The following is a 16,725-nucleotide window of genomic DNA, read 5'->3' as shown; positions in this document are numbered from 1 at the left end:
CTGTAGGAGAAAGATGTGGCGATCTACTTCTGTAAGGATTGCAGCTTTGGGAAAGGGTGTCAGTAGTGTCGTTGTCACCCTGTGCTGTGACCACCAACCACCCCCATTCCCTGTCATGGAGCTCCTTTACCAGACCATACTAAGTCCTTGTTAATGTCTGTTACCAACTTCTAAATGTGATAAGGGTTGTAAATTGCTTAAGAATTTAGACTACATGAATCCTAGTAAGTTGATTTTTGTACTATTATTTCCTAAAATAATATGTGCTAAGTGTTACAAGTTTATTAACTATTAGTTATATGAACATGAAGAAAATTATTTGGTAAAATTTTTCTATATTGAGTTACAGCATTTTTAGTAACTGAACGTAGGCTTTTTAAAGTTTTTTCTCCTTTTCCTTTCATTAAGGAACCCTCGTGGTGGCATAGTGTGTAATGTATCAGACTTCTAACTGAAAAGTTGACAGTTCAAATCCACCAGCTGCTTCTCAGGACAGAAATAGGTAGGCTCCTCTTGTAAAGATTTACAGTCTCGGAAATCTGGTAGAGGTTTGAGATACGAGTTGGAAGCAACTTCATGGCAGTGTTTATCTCTTTTACCCCCTTTCTTTATTTCATTCTCAACTTACTGGTATAGGTTCACAAAAACTCGCACCCGCACCAGTGTTCTACAAGTTCAACAAGTCAGTAACTGTTAAAAACACTTGTAAAATTATGCATATGCACCCTTGCATGTGCAGAAAATATTTTGGAACCTCATGATTTCATTGTGATTCTGTAACAATGATGGGTCAGACGAGAGCATGCTATAAGTTTCAAAAGGTAATTTAGCCTCTAAGTTTATATCCTTGTAGTTATATTGCTAGTTGTAGGCTGGGTTTTTAAAAAAAAGTTTTTGTTGGGGGGAGGGCCAGGCAGGGAGAAAAGTGCAACAATGAGTGAATGGAAATCCAAAATCTCTGTAAATGTTCATTAAAATTAATAAAATTTAAAAAACACAACAACAACAACAAAAAGAATTAACCTAAAAATTGCTCAAAGTTCCTAGACTTCCTAAAAGATTTAGATAAATTCTGTGACTCTTTTTTTTTCAGATGGCAGAATTTAAAGTTTCTTTTTCTTCTACATTGTATTTTGAAATGAAATCATTTTCATGTAAGGAAAAGTTGTGTTATATTGTTTTCTTTCACTTGTCTTTATAAAAAACACATTAAGACATTTTATACCAGCTGAACTATCATGTATTCTACACCTTTATGTGATAATAATGAATTTGGATATGTCTGGTATAATTGTTTTATATGCCAGTGAAAGTTGGACAATGAGGGATACTGAAGAAAAATTAAAAAAAAAAACAACAACAACCACAAACCACAATATGCTGAGTGTCTGATATATAAATATTTCTGTTAAACAATAAAAAATAGTTTTTGTTGTAGGGTTGCTCTGCATCCTTGAAGGCATCAGGGCTAGGATTTGGGGTTTTTCTAATTTTCTGTGGTGATGTCACATACACCTCCAATAATAATATTATTGTTAGGTTCCACCTTTGGTAGTTTCAAATCATAGCAATCCAATATGACAAAGTAGACCTGTTGCACAAAATTTTCTTGGCTGTAATCCTTACCAGATCTTTCTCCTACACAGTTAACCTTTTATCATCACATGGTTAACATTTGCATCACCAAAGTTCCTTCCCAATAATATTAAAACCTTTAAATTAAAAGAATGGAACTAACTCATGAAAAAACTTGAGTGTACAACCTAATAATTTTTTATTTTTTCTTTACTAAAAAGTTGTTAGTTGGCCACTCTCAATTACCTAGAGGAGAATCACATTTGTTTTGATTTTACAAATTTCATCTCTTGGAGTCTACACTCTGCTTTGATTCAGGAATGTTATTTACCTTAACATATTGCAATCTGTTTCATGGCCTTGGAGAACAGAGTAAAGTACTGGGTGGTATTCTGCAAGGATTATGTTTGTAGGATCTTTGGCCACTTGCATAGCTTTTTTGAGTCTGGAGTTTCTAATGATTATCACTGCACTTTGAAACACTTTTCTAAAGAAGAGAATTAAAAGCAGGGAGGGAACACCTGGTACCTGTTGTATTTTTTAAAAGTCTGAAAAGAATTTAATTTTTTACCTTGAATTCGTTTTACATTTTGAACATAAGTATTTGAAGATCTAAGTTCCCATTTAGGTTTCCCAGTGTTTTCGTATCTCTGCTTAAGGCGTTAGTTTCCTCTGGCGGATTCTGGAGCCCTCATCAATGGTCATTACTTCTTTTATGAGCTCCTGCTTTCCCCTTAGTTTTCCTTTGGTGGCTTTTCTAGCTCAGTTCCTGCATTTTCTTCTATTTTATCGTATTTACTTGTTCCTCTCACTCTTTCATATCCTTATAAAGTTTTTTTTTTCCTTCAGACTCAACTGCTGTTTTTATTTTGATGTCTTTCAGTGACCAACTTACAAAATAGAATCTTTTTTTTTTTTTTTCTGATTTTTGTGTGCGTGTACCGTCAAATCAGATCTGACTGGTACAGGAGGAGATTGTCCCTCCTTCCCCGGCAGAGCATCTGGTGGATTCGAACCGTGCGCCTCTGGGATTGTAGTTGCAGCTCCTTACCACTAGGCCACCAGAGCTCCCCTACAAAATAGAATCTTATTCTTGTATTGTAAATATTTCCAATCATAACATGAACACACTGGTTTTAAAGACTGACTTCTTATAGACTTACTGAGTGCAAGACATTTACAACAAAAACCAACGTTTCAGTTGCGCACAATTTTAAACATTCAGATTTTTTTGTGTTGCCATTTTGTGTGGTTTGCATTCCAGATGAAAAGCAAAAAAATGCAGTCTGCAAGTTTCACTTACATGATCACCACTTAACTCCTACTAGAGGGAGCTCTGGTGGCATCGTCCTTAGGGAGTGTGGTTCCCAACCCAAAGATTGTCCCTCTCTAACAGTTGAAACCTACAGGTTTAATTGCACATCTTCTCCTTATGCTCTTTTAAATAATTTTTTTTTAAAGTTAGCACTGCGTGCTACCCATTCTCTTCAGAACTGAGCCTAATCTAGGATTCAGCGGTGAGGCAGATAATACAAGAACATTCCATGACTTTTCTATCAATTTTTTTAAGCCCTATGTTGAGTTCATTTTTGAAATACTTGTTGAACAATACACAACAGAATTTTAGTCCCTTGTTGATTCTTCCAAACTTTTCCCACAGTTGTAGGAAAAATTCTCTTCTTTCCTTACCCCACACTGGCATCATTAAGGCATCCTGTTACAGTTACACTCAGTATAGTGCCATTTACACCCTCACAGCCCAGTTGCTTTAAGGGGAGGCCAGGGAATCAGAGTGTATAGTACTTGATGCCACCAGGGGTTCTGAAGGACAGTGCAATTCATGATTTCACTTGGTGCTTTTAATTTTGCCCTCACATCCTTTTTTGGGAGTATGTGTGTTAGATGTTATGTGAAACTATTCTTAAAACAAATGCCTATCTTGTAAAAAAAATCAAGTACTAAACTTTAATACTCACTTCCTAAAATCCATCATAGGCAGAGAGAGACATGCTGAGTTGGTCCCTGAAACCTAATTAGGAGATGGATTGGTTGGTTCGTTTCTTGCCCTTGTCTTGACACTGAGACTCTTAACTGTGCTCTTGCTAAAAATTGGGCATTATCAGTAGTGAATCAATAGGAGAAAGATGAGAAACCTCTTACCATAAAGATGCAAAGCCTCAGAGAACCAAAGAAGGGTCCCTATGAGTCAAACTAGACTCCAGAAATGGGCTTTATTTTATAGGATTCTGAAGGCTGTCGGTCTTTATGGAACCAGGATACATAACCTTTCTCCATTGAATAGCTGGTGGCTTAAAACCATCAATTTTTGGTTAGAATCCCAATACTTAACCCACTATACCACTACTACCCTGGCTTCATTTCTGTGTATATTATGTGAATCCCACTACAGATAATCACAGTGTTGTTGTGTACCATTGTCAGAACTGACCCACAGTTGACCCTCCAGCATGTATTCAGAGATGGTTAATCGTGTGAGAGGAGATTGCCAGTCTTTCTTCAGTGGAGCAGATGGTGAATTCGGACTGCATTGCCTTCTGAATTCAAGGGCCTGACTGCAGGGAAAGGTTTTCTACTACAGGTTTTGGAGATGATTCTTATCTCGTCTCTTTCTGCTTTGGTTTCTTGGAGATCTCTGTGTGTCTTTGCTTGTATTTTACTATTCCACTCCATGTGTTCTAGTGTCTTACTCTCTATCACTGTAATTGTTACGAGGGCATCTTTCTTGTATTTGTGCATGAATTATTTTGTTTTCTTCATCTATAAAATATAAGATACAGATAAGACTAGTGTGTCTTTGGTTGTTTGTGTCCTAATTTTATCCTATTAGATGCAGTTAATGATTTTAATTATGAAAGGTGTGCATCAGATTTGTATACTTTTCCCATACCTTTTCAGTCTGTTTACTAAGCAGATCATTCGAGAAGCTGGACTCTATGAAGAAGAATATGACATAAGGACTGGAGGAAGACTCATCAATAACCTACATTATGCAGATGACATAGCCTTGGTTGCTGAAAGTGAGAACTTGCAGCATTTGCCATAGGAGATCAAACACTACAGCCTTCAATATAGATTAAATCTCAACATCAAGAAAACAAAAATCCTCACCACTGGACTGATAGGCAACATCATGATAGATGGAAAAAAGATTAAAATTGTCAATGATCTTACTTAGGTCCACAGAAAAGTCTATAGTCAGGGACTTCTCCAAATTACTGAGGAACAGTGATGTCAGTTTAAAGACTAAGGTGTGCTTGATTCAAGCCATCTAGAGAATGAATAAGGATGAAAGAAGAAGAAATTATGCCTTAGAGTTGTGATGTTGCAGAAGAATACTGAATATCCCATAGACTAACAAAAGAACAGACATACATCATGGAGAAAGCACAGCCAAAGTGTACCTTAGAGGCAAAGATGTCTAAGTTTTGGGCATATTGTTAAGAGAGACTATGCCTTGGAAATTGGTAATGCCTGGGGCCTTAATTTTTCCAGTTATTTCAGAACAGTTTGTACTTCTACCTTTTATTACTGTTTGTTCTTGATCCTATGCTATTTCTTGAAATGATTCCATGTTAGCCATTTCTTTTTGGTAACAAAAGAACAGACATACATCGTGGAGAAAGCACAGCCAAAGTGTACCTTAGAGGCAAAGATGTCTAAGTTTTGGGCATATTGTTAAGAGAGACTATGCCTTGGAAATTGGTAATGCCTGGGGCCTTAATTTTTCCAGTTATTTCAGAACAGTTTGTACTTCTACCTTTTATTACTGTTTGTTCTTGATCGTATGCTATTTCTTGAAATGATTCCATGTTAGCCATTTCTTTTTGGTACAGTGATTCCATGTATTCCTTCCATCTTTTTGATGCTTCTTGCATCATTCAAGATTTTCCCCATTGCATCCTTCAGTACTCAGCTTGAAGTTTGAATTCGTTCTTCAATTCCTTTAGCTTGAGAAATGGTGAGTGAATTCCTTTTTGATTTTCTGACTCCAGCTCTTTGCACATTTCATTATAATATTTTGCATTGTCTTCATGAGCTGACCTTTGAAATCTGCTCAACTCTTTTAACTTTATTATTTCCTTCCCTTTGTTTTGGGTTCTTGGAGTTCTGGTGCAATGTTGAGTCTGTTCCAACATCCGTTTTTTATGAACAAATGCAGCCTTGAGTGTGCTCCCCTGGTTGGGCCAAGAACTCTGGAGCTACCTAGTCAACTGCCTGGAAGAGATCCATATTTATTCCCATTACCAAAAAAGGTGATCCATCAAAATGTGGAAGTTATTGAACAAAATACTATCCCACACAAGCAAAATCTTGCTCAGTGAAGATTATCCAAAACGACCAGTACATCAACAGAGAACTGCCAGAAATTCAAGGTAGGTTTAGAAGAGGCTATGGCACAAGGGATATCATTGCTGATATGAGATGTATCTTGGCTGAAAGCAGAGTACTAGAGAGTTGACTGTTTGTGTTTCATCAGTTGTGCAAAGGCATTTGACACTGCGATCACAATAAATTGTGGCTAACAGTGAGAAGAATGAGAACCTCAGAATACTTGATTATGCTCATACAAAACTTATACTTAGATCCAGTTTGAATCCACCAGATAGATGCTCTGCTGGAGAAGGAGGGGCAATCTCCTCCTGTACCAGTCAGATCTTAATTCGACAGTACACACACACAAAATAATAAAATTAAAAAACAGAAAAAACAACGAAAAATACCCCTTATACTTAGATCAAGAAGCTATTGTCTGAACACTGCATGGTTCAGAACTCAAGAAAGGAGTGTGTCTGGGATGTAGCCTTTCTCCATACCTTTTAAATCTATATGCTGAGCAAATCATCAGATGCTTATGAAGAAGAATATGGCATCAGGATTTGAGGAAGACTCATCAACAGCCTGCTTTATGCAGATGACCCAACCTTGCTCGCTGAAACTGAGGACTTGAAACGCTTGCTGCAGAAGATCAAAGATTGCAACCTTCAATATGAATTGCTTCTCAACATAAATAAAGTCCTTACCACCAAGCTAATTAATAGGCAACATCATGATAGATGAAGAAAAGATTCAAGTTCCACAATCTACACTTTTTGGCACTAGCAGGTAGGAACTCAAAAGATGACTTGTACTGGGAAAAATCTACTGTCAAGGACTTCTCTAGAGTGCTAAAGAGCAGTGATGTCAGTCTAAAGACATCCGGTGCTTCTGATCAAAGCTCTAGTTTTCTCAGTTACTTGCTATGTATCTAAGAATGGACAGTGAATAAGTCTGACAGATGATGAATCAGTGCCTTTGAATTGAGGTCCTGGAGAATAGTATTGAACATACTACGAACTGCCAAAAGAACAAACGGGTTTGTCCTGGAAAGGGTGAAACCAGATGGTTTGTTGGAGGGAAGGATTTTGAAGCTCTATCTCACATACTTTGGGCATTTTGTCTACAGGGGCCAGTCCTTGGAGAAGGACAGCATACTTGGAAGAGTAGAAGGTCAGCGTAAGAGAGGAAGACCCTGGATGAGATGGATTGACAGAGTGACTGTGGCAGTGGGCTTGAGAATGTCAAAATTGATGAGGATGGATGAGGGTAGAACCAGGTTCTTTCAGATCTGTTATTAATGATTTAGACTCAATTCAGCATGACCTAACAATAACAGATTGTATGTTTGAATTTGTAATTGTACTATTGTGTAAGAGCAAGAAACTGCACTGCAATCTCAAAGGCTTGTAGTTCGAATCCACTAGACTCATGGCACAAATCAACAGTAATAATTTAAGGGAGCTATGGTGGCCTACCCTGCAAGAAGTTGTTGTGTACTGTTGAATCACAATTGACTCACAGCTGACCCTCCAGTGGGTTTTCAGAGGCAGTATAATCACAGAAGAGGAGGTTGCCTATCTTTATCTTTCTCCTGTGAGGCAACTGATGGATTCCAACGGGGTGCCTTTGGATAGGCAGTGCAGCTCTTTACCACTTGTGTACTCTCAAAATGAGTAGTGCTGCTAATTCCAAGGCTGTTTCTTTGGTAGTTCAAATCACTCCATGGGAGAAAAATGGGCAGTCTAGTCTCTTCCTGGACCAATTGGCAGCATCAGGATGGATGGTGAAGAGATTGAGATTGTACACAGCTTTAGTTTGCTTGGCTCCATAGTCAGCAGTCTTGGCACCAGCAGCCAGGAAATTAAAAGGCACATTGCCATGGGAAAGTCTGCTGTTAGGGACCTCTCCAAAGTACTGAAGAGCAATGGTGTCTCTCTGGAGACTAAGATGCGTCTGATACAGGCTATGGTCTTCGCAATCACTTGTTATGCATCAGAGAGTTGGACAGTGACTAAGGAGGATAGAAGGAGAATTGATGCCTTTGAGCTGTGGTGCTGGAGAAGAGTATTGAGAATACCATGGACTGCTAGGAAAACAAACGGATTTGTCCTGGAAAGGGTTAAACCTGGTGGCTCCTTGGAGGCAAGGATTCTGAGGCTCCGTCTAACATACTTTGGACATGTTGTGAGGAGAGACCGGTCCTTGGAGAGGGACATCATGCTTGGAAGGGTGGAGGGACAGCGCAGGAGAGGAAGGCCCTCTATTAGGTGGATTGATTCAGTGACTGGGATAATTGGGGTGGGAGTGTCAGAGACAGTGCGATTGGCACAGGACAGAACAGAGTTTAGGGCTGTTGTACATAGGGTCGTTATGAGTCGCAAGTGACTCGACGGCACATAACAACAACAACAACAACAGTCTCTTTCTCAGTGAATCCTGATAGAAGGTCAGCTCCGAGTTGATTCTGACTCCTTAGCCATAAGTTTGAGTTTGAGTGTTACTTTTTAAGGTAATAATGTAGAGATGGCAAGTTGACTAATAGTGGACTTCACAGTGGTAGTTAATGATACAGTCATTCTCTTGAAGAGATGTAATAAGAATAATAATTTCCTTGATGAAACTTTACATGGTGTAGTAAGTACCCCTGTGATGAGCAGCCTCTTCAGTTGAAAGCGTGTTTCACTCAGAGTGTGGCCTGCATGGGCTATTGATGTGGACCTCTGACTAAGCTTGCCTGCTTCTGCTCAGCCTGGATTCTGTGTTGTCTCTGCTGGTTCTTTTATTTTGTACCACTTACCTCTCTTGCCTTCCTACCTTGGAATCATTAATCTCCAAAGCCAGTGCCTTGTCTTACCTGCTAACCTTGGATTGGTCAGACTTTGAAGCCAGAGCCCTACATTATTGCTGCACTTGGATTTCTTAGCCTCTGAAGCTACTAGCACAGCGCCTTATCTGCCAAATTTGGGTTCATCAGCCCCCGTAACTACATGAGAAGAAACCCCTCTCCTGATACCTGATAAACAGTACCCGACTTTACAGGAGCCACGTTCCTTTAGGTAAATCTGCACTTTTTTATCTTAAGAGTTTAAGACACATCCTGTGCTAATCCTACTTCATTGACATTGCAGAGAATGGGAATTCCCAAATGAGTTTATAACCATAGGCATAGATAGGAGGGATTGTTGAATCCATTCTGACTCATAGGAATGAACCTAGGCTATAAATCATTATAGAAGTACCTCTCCTTCGCTTCTAATTCTTCTCCTTTGAAATTTGGCATCAGGAGTTGAATTCAAGGTGAGTTAAGTCACCAAAATTTGCTTTTAATGGGCTGGTCATAAATACTTGACAAATTGACTGTAATTTATTATACCAGGCCACTAGGAAATAGAATTTAACCATGAATTAAAACTATTCTGATACGTCTAAGAGGGAAGATAAAACTGTATTGTTAGCAGCTGATGAATTTATTACGTTAATGGTAACCTTATGATAGAACTGCTCATGGCTTGGTGTATGTGGGTTTTTGTTTTGTGTTTGTTGTTGTTGTTTTTTTTTTAGTGGTTTATTTTCTTTAAAATACTTTCTTTTACAATGAATAGCATTGATAACACATTTTTCCTCCCTTTCCTTCTCTCTCTCTCTCTCTCAACCATCAAAGAATATTTCAATTCTGTTTGTATACTTTTCCGTAGCATTTTAAAATTAGAATGACCTCATAGAATATTTGATGGGCACAGATGTAGTTCTGTTAACAGAGATACACAGTTCTGTTGCCTGCCACCAGAAAAGCCAATCTTGGACACAGAGGTCGGATTGGAACAAGCAGCATATTTTTTTTAATTTTTATTGTATTATTTTTATGTGTACCATCAAATCAGATCTGACTGGTACAGGAGGAGATTGCCCCTCCTTCTCCAGCAGAGCATCTGGTGGATTTGAACCGTATACCTCTGGAATTGACAGGCAGCAATTTTATAATGTGTACTAGCATAGAGGAAACAGGGTCTGAGCTTCTTCCCAAATCTGTCTCCATTAGGAAAGGTTCTGAGGAGAGATTTATAACCTCGGTTAAGGTTGTAGGGGAGAGTGTGTATTTATTAATACTGTTAGAAGGGAAAGGTGGGTTGTCTTTGGAAAAGGAGAGGTGATACAAATCAAGTCACACAGCTGGCTTCTTTCTAGTTAGCTATTGAGTTATCACTGGATAAGAGCTGCAGGTTTTATTTAAAGATGGTATCCGTCTGGTTGGGCACTTGATGAAGAAACATGCCCTTTGTTGGTTTGTTGTTGTTGTTGTTATTTTTTTTTGGTTGATATTTTAATGAAAGTTTACAGAAAACTTGGTTTTCCATTCATTCATTGTTGCACAGTTTCCTCCCTTGTCCTCCCCCCAACCCCCTATCCCCCAATCCACTTTGCTATGCAGCTCTTACTCTGGACTGTTGTCATGCAAATAATACATAATCATATATTCTTTTTAAACTGTTCTTTCCCTTACCGATTTAAATGCAGTGTTCATTATTTATCTCCTCTTTTCTTAGTTTCCCCCACAAACCGTGAGGTCAATCCTGTATTATGATAGTGGCATTATGCAGTATTTGTCCTTTTGTGATTTAGATATTTTACTCAGCATAATGTCCTCCAGGGTCACTCACTTTGTATAATCTTTTATGAGTTTGCTTTTCAGTGCTGCATAGTATTCCATTGTGTGACTATATCCCAGTTTTTCTATCCGTTCATGAAACATGCCCTTTCCAGATGGCTGTCCTCTAGAAGTTCATAAATGTGGAAGCTCCTAGTAGAGTGAAGGTTTTTAAGAGGGAACACCTGGATTTGGTGGCTTATTGGTAAGTGAAAGGTCCACACTCACCACAAGGTCTGGAAGCAGCACTAGCCAAGTGTGTAGCACGTATGCTTTTTTAAAAATGTGCTTTGGTGAAAGCTGACTCAATAGGAACAAAGAGTAGGATATTTGTCTATTCTATGTTAGTTTTAAGGGCCTGGGGCCATTTACCATTATTTCACCTCTCCCTGTTTTATTTCCTGGGGTCCGGAGGAGGTCATAAAACCATGTTTAGGGGTGAACATTAATGAGATTATTTACTATTTCCTGGAACACTAGGAGGTATTTGAGTGGGGTGAAAAGGTCAGGAATCAGCCTTACAGTAAGGAGTTGCATTGTCAACCCAAAGGTGTGCAGTTTGAATCCACCAGCAGCTCTGTGGGAGGAAGATGGGCAGTTAGTTGCCTTCCGTCCAGTTTACAGCCTCTGAATATCTTCTTGAGGGACGGCTTTGGGTTGGTCTGACTCAGTGGTACATAATAGCAACAGCCACCTGGTGTTTGTGATGGTCTGATATCAGGGGGAAAAATTCAGCACCTCATGTAAAGAGGGAAAGGAAACAGGAAAATATGAAGGTCTCTTATTCAGAGCATATCTAGCAGTAATTCAGTTAAAGTTTAGAATAATTAAAGTTTTCTTATTCATTAAGTAGGTCATCTTTGATACAAGGTCAGAAGGTCCCATGATTCTGTGAATATTGTTGTTAGATGCCTTTAGTCTTTTGTGACTTCATAACTACCCTCTGAACACCAGATCCGAACCTTGCCCTATTCTGCATCATCCTTGCGATCTCTTGTCATGCTAAAGCTCATTATTGTAGTCGTTACATCAGTCCATCTCCTTGAGGGTATTCCTTTCTATTATGATAATAGAAAGGAGTAATGTTCAACTGTAGAGACTCTTGGTACTAGCAGCCAGCAAATCAAAAGACTAATTGCATTTAGAAAAATCTGCTTATCAGAGATCTCTCCAGAGTACTTGAAGAGCAGTGCTGTCAGTCTAGAGACTAAGCTGTGTCTGATCCAGGCCATGGTCTTTACATTTATTATTTGCTGGGCATCAAAGAGCTAAACAGTGACTAAGGATGACCGAAGAAGAATCAGTGCCATTGAGTTGTACTGCAGAAGAGTATTGAACATACTGTACATCCCTAAGAGAACAAATCGGTCTGTCCTGGAGCATGTTAAACCAGGTTGCTTCTTGGTGAGGATTTTGATGCTCCATCTGACATATTTTGGGCATGTTGCCAGGAGGGACCAGTCCTAGGAGAAAAGACATCGTGATTGGAGTGGTGAGGGACAGCACAGAAGACTAAGACCCTGGGTGAGATGGATTGATACAGTGTCTCGGGCATTGGGGGCAAGTTTGTCAGAGACAATGAGATTGGCTCTGGATGGAGCAGGCTTCAGAGCTGTTGTGCATAGGGTCACTATAGGTGCCGTCAACTGGAGGGCACATAACTACAGCATACAACAATGCTCAGCTCTAAACTGGAATAGAGAGACAATCACAGCAGTTAAAGTATCTAAACTTAATTAAGGAGGTCTTCCCCCAAATTTCCTTCTAGGCTAAGTGGATAAGGGCTCCAGCCTGATGAGGAGACTTCCTTCTATTGTCCTGTACTAAAAGAAACATTGGTTTTCTGTTGCTTCTTGCAGTTTCCATATCTTTGCTGTTGTAGGTGATACTGCAGTGAACTGCTGTTGGTGTCTTAGCCCTTAATTCTTTGGAATATATACTTAGCAGTGGGCTTTCAGGAGAGACTTGCAAAGGACCTTGTTGCTTAGGAAAGCGAAGAGTCAACAGGGAAAGTTAAACCAGCATGAGAGATGAACATACTGTCTGCAGCACTAGATTTAAGAGCAGGGGAGACCAAGGATGGTGCAGGATTGGCAAGGGTTCTATATGTTGTACATAGTGTCACTATGAGTTTGAGAGTCCACTCGATAGGACCCAACATCAACAAAATTTCTGATCCAGATGGTATTTCTCGTTCTGAATTTTTTGAAGAGGCATCATGCTGTTTTCCAGAATGGTTCCTACCAATGGAATATGACCATTGCAGTCTCTCCATATCATTGATTAACCATTGGTTATTTTCTGTCTTTCTGAACTTTTACTACTATAGCAGGGAGTGAGTTGGTCTCTCATTGTTTGGATTTGCAAATGGGCAAAATCTTGAATGATTTAACAGGCATTGAAAGAAGATAAGAGTACAGAGTCAGTCACTGCACCAAAAAGAATTGGCTGACAAAAGACCATTTCAGAAAGTAGTATATGATCAAGAATCAGTGGTAATCAATGAAGAAGTTCAAGCCATACTGGAGGCATGGGCAAAAATAAGACCCCAGGAATTGATACAATGTCAACTAGATTCCAACAGACAGAGTCTGCTTGCTTGATTGCCTAGAAATCTAGAAAACTGCAACCTGGCCAGCTGACTGGAAGAGATCCATATTTATTCCCATTCTCAAAAGAGGTAATCCAACAGAATGTGAAAATTATTGAATATCATTACTGTCAAATATAAGCAAAATCTGAACTGCCGGAAATTCAGCCTGGATTGAGAAAAGAGTCCGTGGCTCCAGGGATAATCGTTGGTGTCAGATGGAACTTGGCTGAAAGCAGAGAATACTAGAAGGAGATCTATTTGTGTTTTATTGACTGTGCAAAGGTGTTTGACTGTTTGGATCACAACAAATTTGGCTAACATTGAGAAAGTGGGAATCCCAGAACACTTCCTTGTGCTTTTGTGAAACCTATACATGTCCGAACAGAATAAGGGAACACTGCATGCTTTAAAGTAAGAAATGTGTGCATCTCAATGAGAAGGGTTAACAGTGACTGCAACAAAGAACATAGGGCAAGGTTTTTATCTGCTCTTCATAGTGTAGCTTTGAGTAACAGTTGACTTAGAAGTTACCTAACAACAGTGGCTAATAAAAGCCAGCATTTCTTTACTGGCCACTTGAATATTTTCTTTGGTGAAATGTCTGTGTCCAGATCCTCTGCCTTATTTTAAATTGAATTGTGTTTTTGTTTTAGATGTTCAAGCTTTCTATAAATTGTAGAGAATAGTTGCTTATCTAAAATGTTCTTACCGAATATTTCTTCCCATTCTTTAGGTTCTCTCGGTGTCTAAGGTTTATCAGTCAAAATTGTCTTTTCCTCACCAAAAGATTCGCTGTTTCATGTTGAAGTAGTTATTAAGCAGTGAGGATGGTAGGTCGATGGACAGGAATATGCACTGGGGGCATATTAGCCTATCCACAAGGGGATTGGCCAGTCTCAACAGTCTACTAGGTAATTGGCTAGTCTTGCCATTTAATTGAGCAAATCAGAGGGAGGGAGAGACAGATCTTCTGGTGCCATTGAAGAGAAAGCAAGACACTGTAGGGCACCCTTCCTGCTTCAGCTACACCTACAGCAGCAATACCTATAGCCGAACTGAAGATGATGTAAGATGGGACTCGGAGGAGGAAGAGCCAGTATTGGCAGAACTTTGTTGGACAACTAGGGATGGAAGCCAGTATTGGCAGGACTGGGAACTTAGAAACACTGGTCTGAAGCCACAAGGCTTGAGGTAATTTGTGAGCACATTTTGAGAACTCTTTTGACTGTATTCTGTTATTAATCTGCATTATCAACTTTTGCATTCCCTAACGTGGTTCTTTGTGATCTATCACATCAGATTTTGAACCCAGCAAAGCTATAAGACTGGTCTTGAGATGAGTAGAAAGAGTTATGGGAGCGTGGAAGACATGTCTAACCTTGGAGGAATTGGCTTTGAGTTGATAGTGTTGACTGGAACAGTTCCCATTGTGAAGTTGATAAGGTCAGATATAACTGTCCCTATATGGCTCTTGCTCTTTTTTACAGGTTCTCTTTTCACTCTGGAGAAGTCTTTTGACCCATAGAATAATTTAAATTTTAGATGGTCACATTTATCTGGTTTGTGTTTTGGTTATGATTGATAGGTTGATTATTTATACCATTGATTTAAGGCCAGTGAGTTTGCTCCTATTTTTTAATATGACTTTACAGATTTAGGTTTTATGTTATGTGATACATATTAATTTTTATATGTGGTGTAAGGTATGGGTCTTGGGATGGAGTTTTGTTTTCCAAATGAATACTCAGCTTTGCCAGACCATCTGTTAACGAGAATGTCCATTCCCTGTTAAATGTTTTGTGGACCTTTGTCAAAGATTAACTGCCTATATATAGATGGACTTATTTTCAATTCTGTTCCATTGGTTTATGTATCTGACATGGTACCTGTAGTAAGCAGTTTTTATTATGATGTATGGTATAATGAATTAAGTAAAAATCCCCTTCTAGTCGTAACATTATGTTTTCCAGTGTGTTATAAATGTAAATTATAGCTCCTGGCTTGGTTTGTGTGCAGCAGTGGGGTTAGCAGTGGCTGCAAGGAGAGAGTTGACATGGTATTTCACAACGTTTTGTTGGTATAGCCTACCAAGGGTCCAGAAGGCAGAACTTAACATGTTCTATGACTGTGAATTAATGTGTAGATGTGTGTAATATGTATGAAGAACATGTGAAGAGAGTGAATCCCAGAGGTCCTTCATCATGTATGCTATCAATCAGTTGTGTGATGTTATTGATAATCTGGCAGACCTCGGCTGTTTTATTTTCCGAGCTGATACCCAGACGTACCAGCCTTACAACAAAGACTCATTTAAGATCTACACTCTCCTTTGTCGGCAGGCCCAACAGGCTGGGGAATGGTGGAGTTAGGAGCATTATGAGAATGGGAGGGGTGGACACAGGTGTGTACAGTGTACTGTAGTGGGAGTTTTGTATTATAGTCCTGTTTCCATTTTGTTATACTCTAGCTAGCATTGAATGTATTAGATGAAATGTGAGATTTGTTCAATCTGAAACCCCCATAACACCCCCTTTCTTTTCTTGTTTTACTTAAACGTTTTTATGATGACCTAAAAGAAAGTTGTTCTCTGTCAACTTGGTTCAATCCTTAAAGATGTTCATACCTACATTAGAACCTTCACTGTTAACCCTTTTGCAGGGTAGATGTGGTGGGTGGGTAACAAAGTTTAGTTATGTCCTCAAAATAAGTCTTGGTTGGAAACAAATGCTTTTTAGTTCTAGAAGAAACTAACCCCCATTAATTCTCTGGTGAGTATATTCTCTTTGTAGTTTTCTGGTTAGAGCCCTGTTTGAGCAGTACTGCTCTGTCCTAGAAGGTTGCTGGGAGTTGGAATCTGTGTGATGGCAGTGAGTTTGTGGGAAATTTCCGAGGCTTCCTCTCCAGTCTAACTTACCTGAGGACAGTTGCTGAATGCTTGTCTGGTTAGTTAGTACCAATTCCAGAGGTAGACAGATTTGGAAGAAGGGAGCTTTTAGGATGACATTTTAGAAGTGTCTTTCTAAAGATTAAGAAACTCAAGACTTGTGAGGTCCAACTCGAATAAGGGTAGAGCCCAGTCTTAGAATCTGACCATTAAACCTAAAAATGCACACATTTGCCTCAGTTGCCTCAGGCCATCCTGGTTCTGTGAAAGCAGTAGTCATCCTAGAAATGCACTTCTTATGTGGTAGAAATTTTAAAAATGGGCATCAGAACACAATTTCAACTTAACCCTTTCATGACCAAGTTATTTTTCTCTTTGAATTTTTTTGTTGCTCCTGTGTAAGGCATGCTGAAATAAAGGGAAAATTTTTTTAAAAGTAACATGCATTTTTGATACAGTTGTATTCTAAGTGGATTCTGGAGGTAAGCCCTATTTCTTCAGATCCACACGCTTAACACAGGTCCCATCCAGGGGATAGCCTGTACTGCAACTGGGATAACAGCTTCCCAGGAAACTTGAGAGAGTGAGGTGTTAGTGGTGGGCAGTCTGTGGCCTATGGTGATGAAATGGTTCTAAGTTTTTGCATTTTAAACTTTGCTTGCAAATTAATGTGTTAGAATAAGACGTTTT

General features: G+C 39.1%; 1 pseudogene; it reads left to right on the top strand.

The window, feature by feature from the left end:
* Nucleotides 1-15,520, top strand: part of LOC102864903 — a 17,485-nt pseudogene extending 1,965 nt beyond the window's left edge.
* Nucleotides 15,521-16,725: the final 1,205 nt, after the last annotated feature.

This window comes from Elephantulus edwardii, unplaced genomic scaffold (assembly GCF_000299155.1).
Source record: "Elephantulus edwardii isolate Elephantulus edwardi_28Jun2011 unplaced genomic scaffold, EleEdw1.0 scaffold00128, whole genome shotgun sequence".
In the NCBI taxonomy this organism is placed as follows: Eukaryota; Metazoa; Chordata; class Mammalia; order Macroscelidea; family Macroscelididae; genus Elephantulus; species Elephantulus edwardii.
Note: the sequence above shows the minus strand (reverse complement) of the source record. Positions and strands in the feature narration are given on the sequence as shown.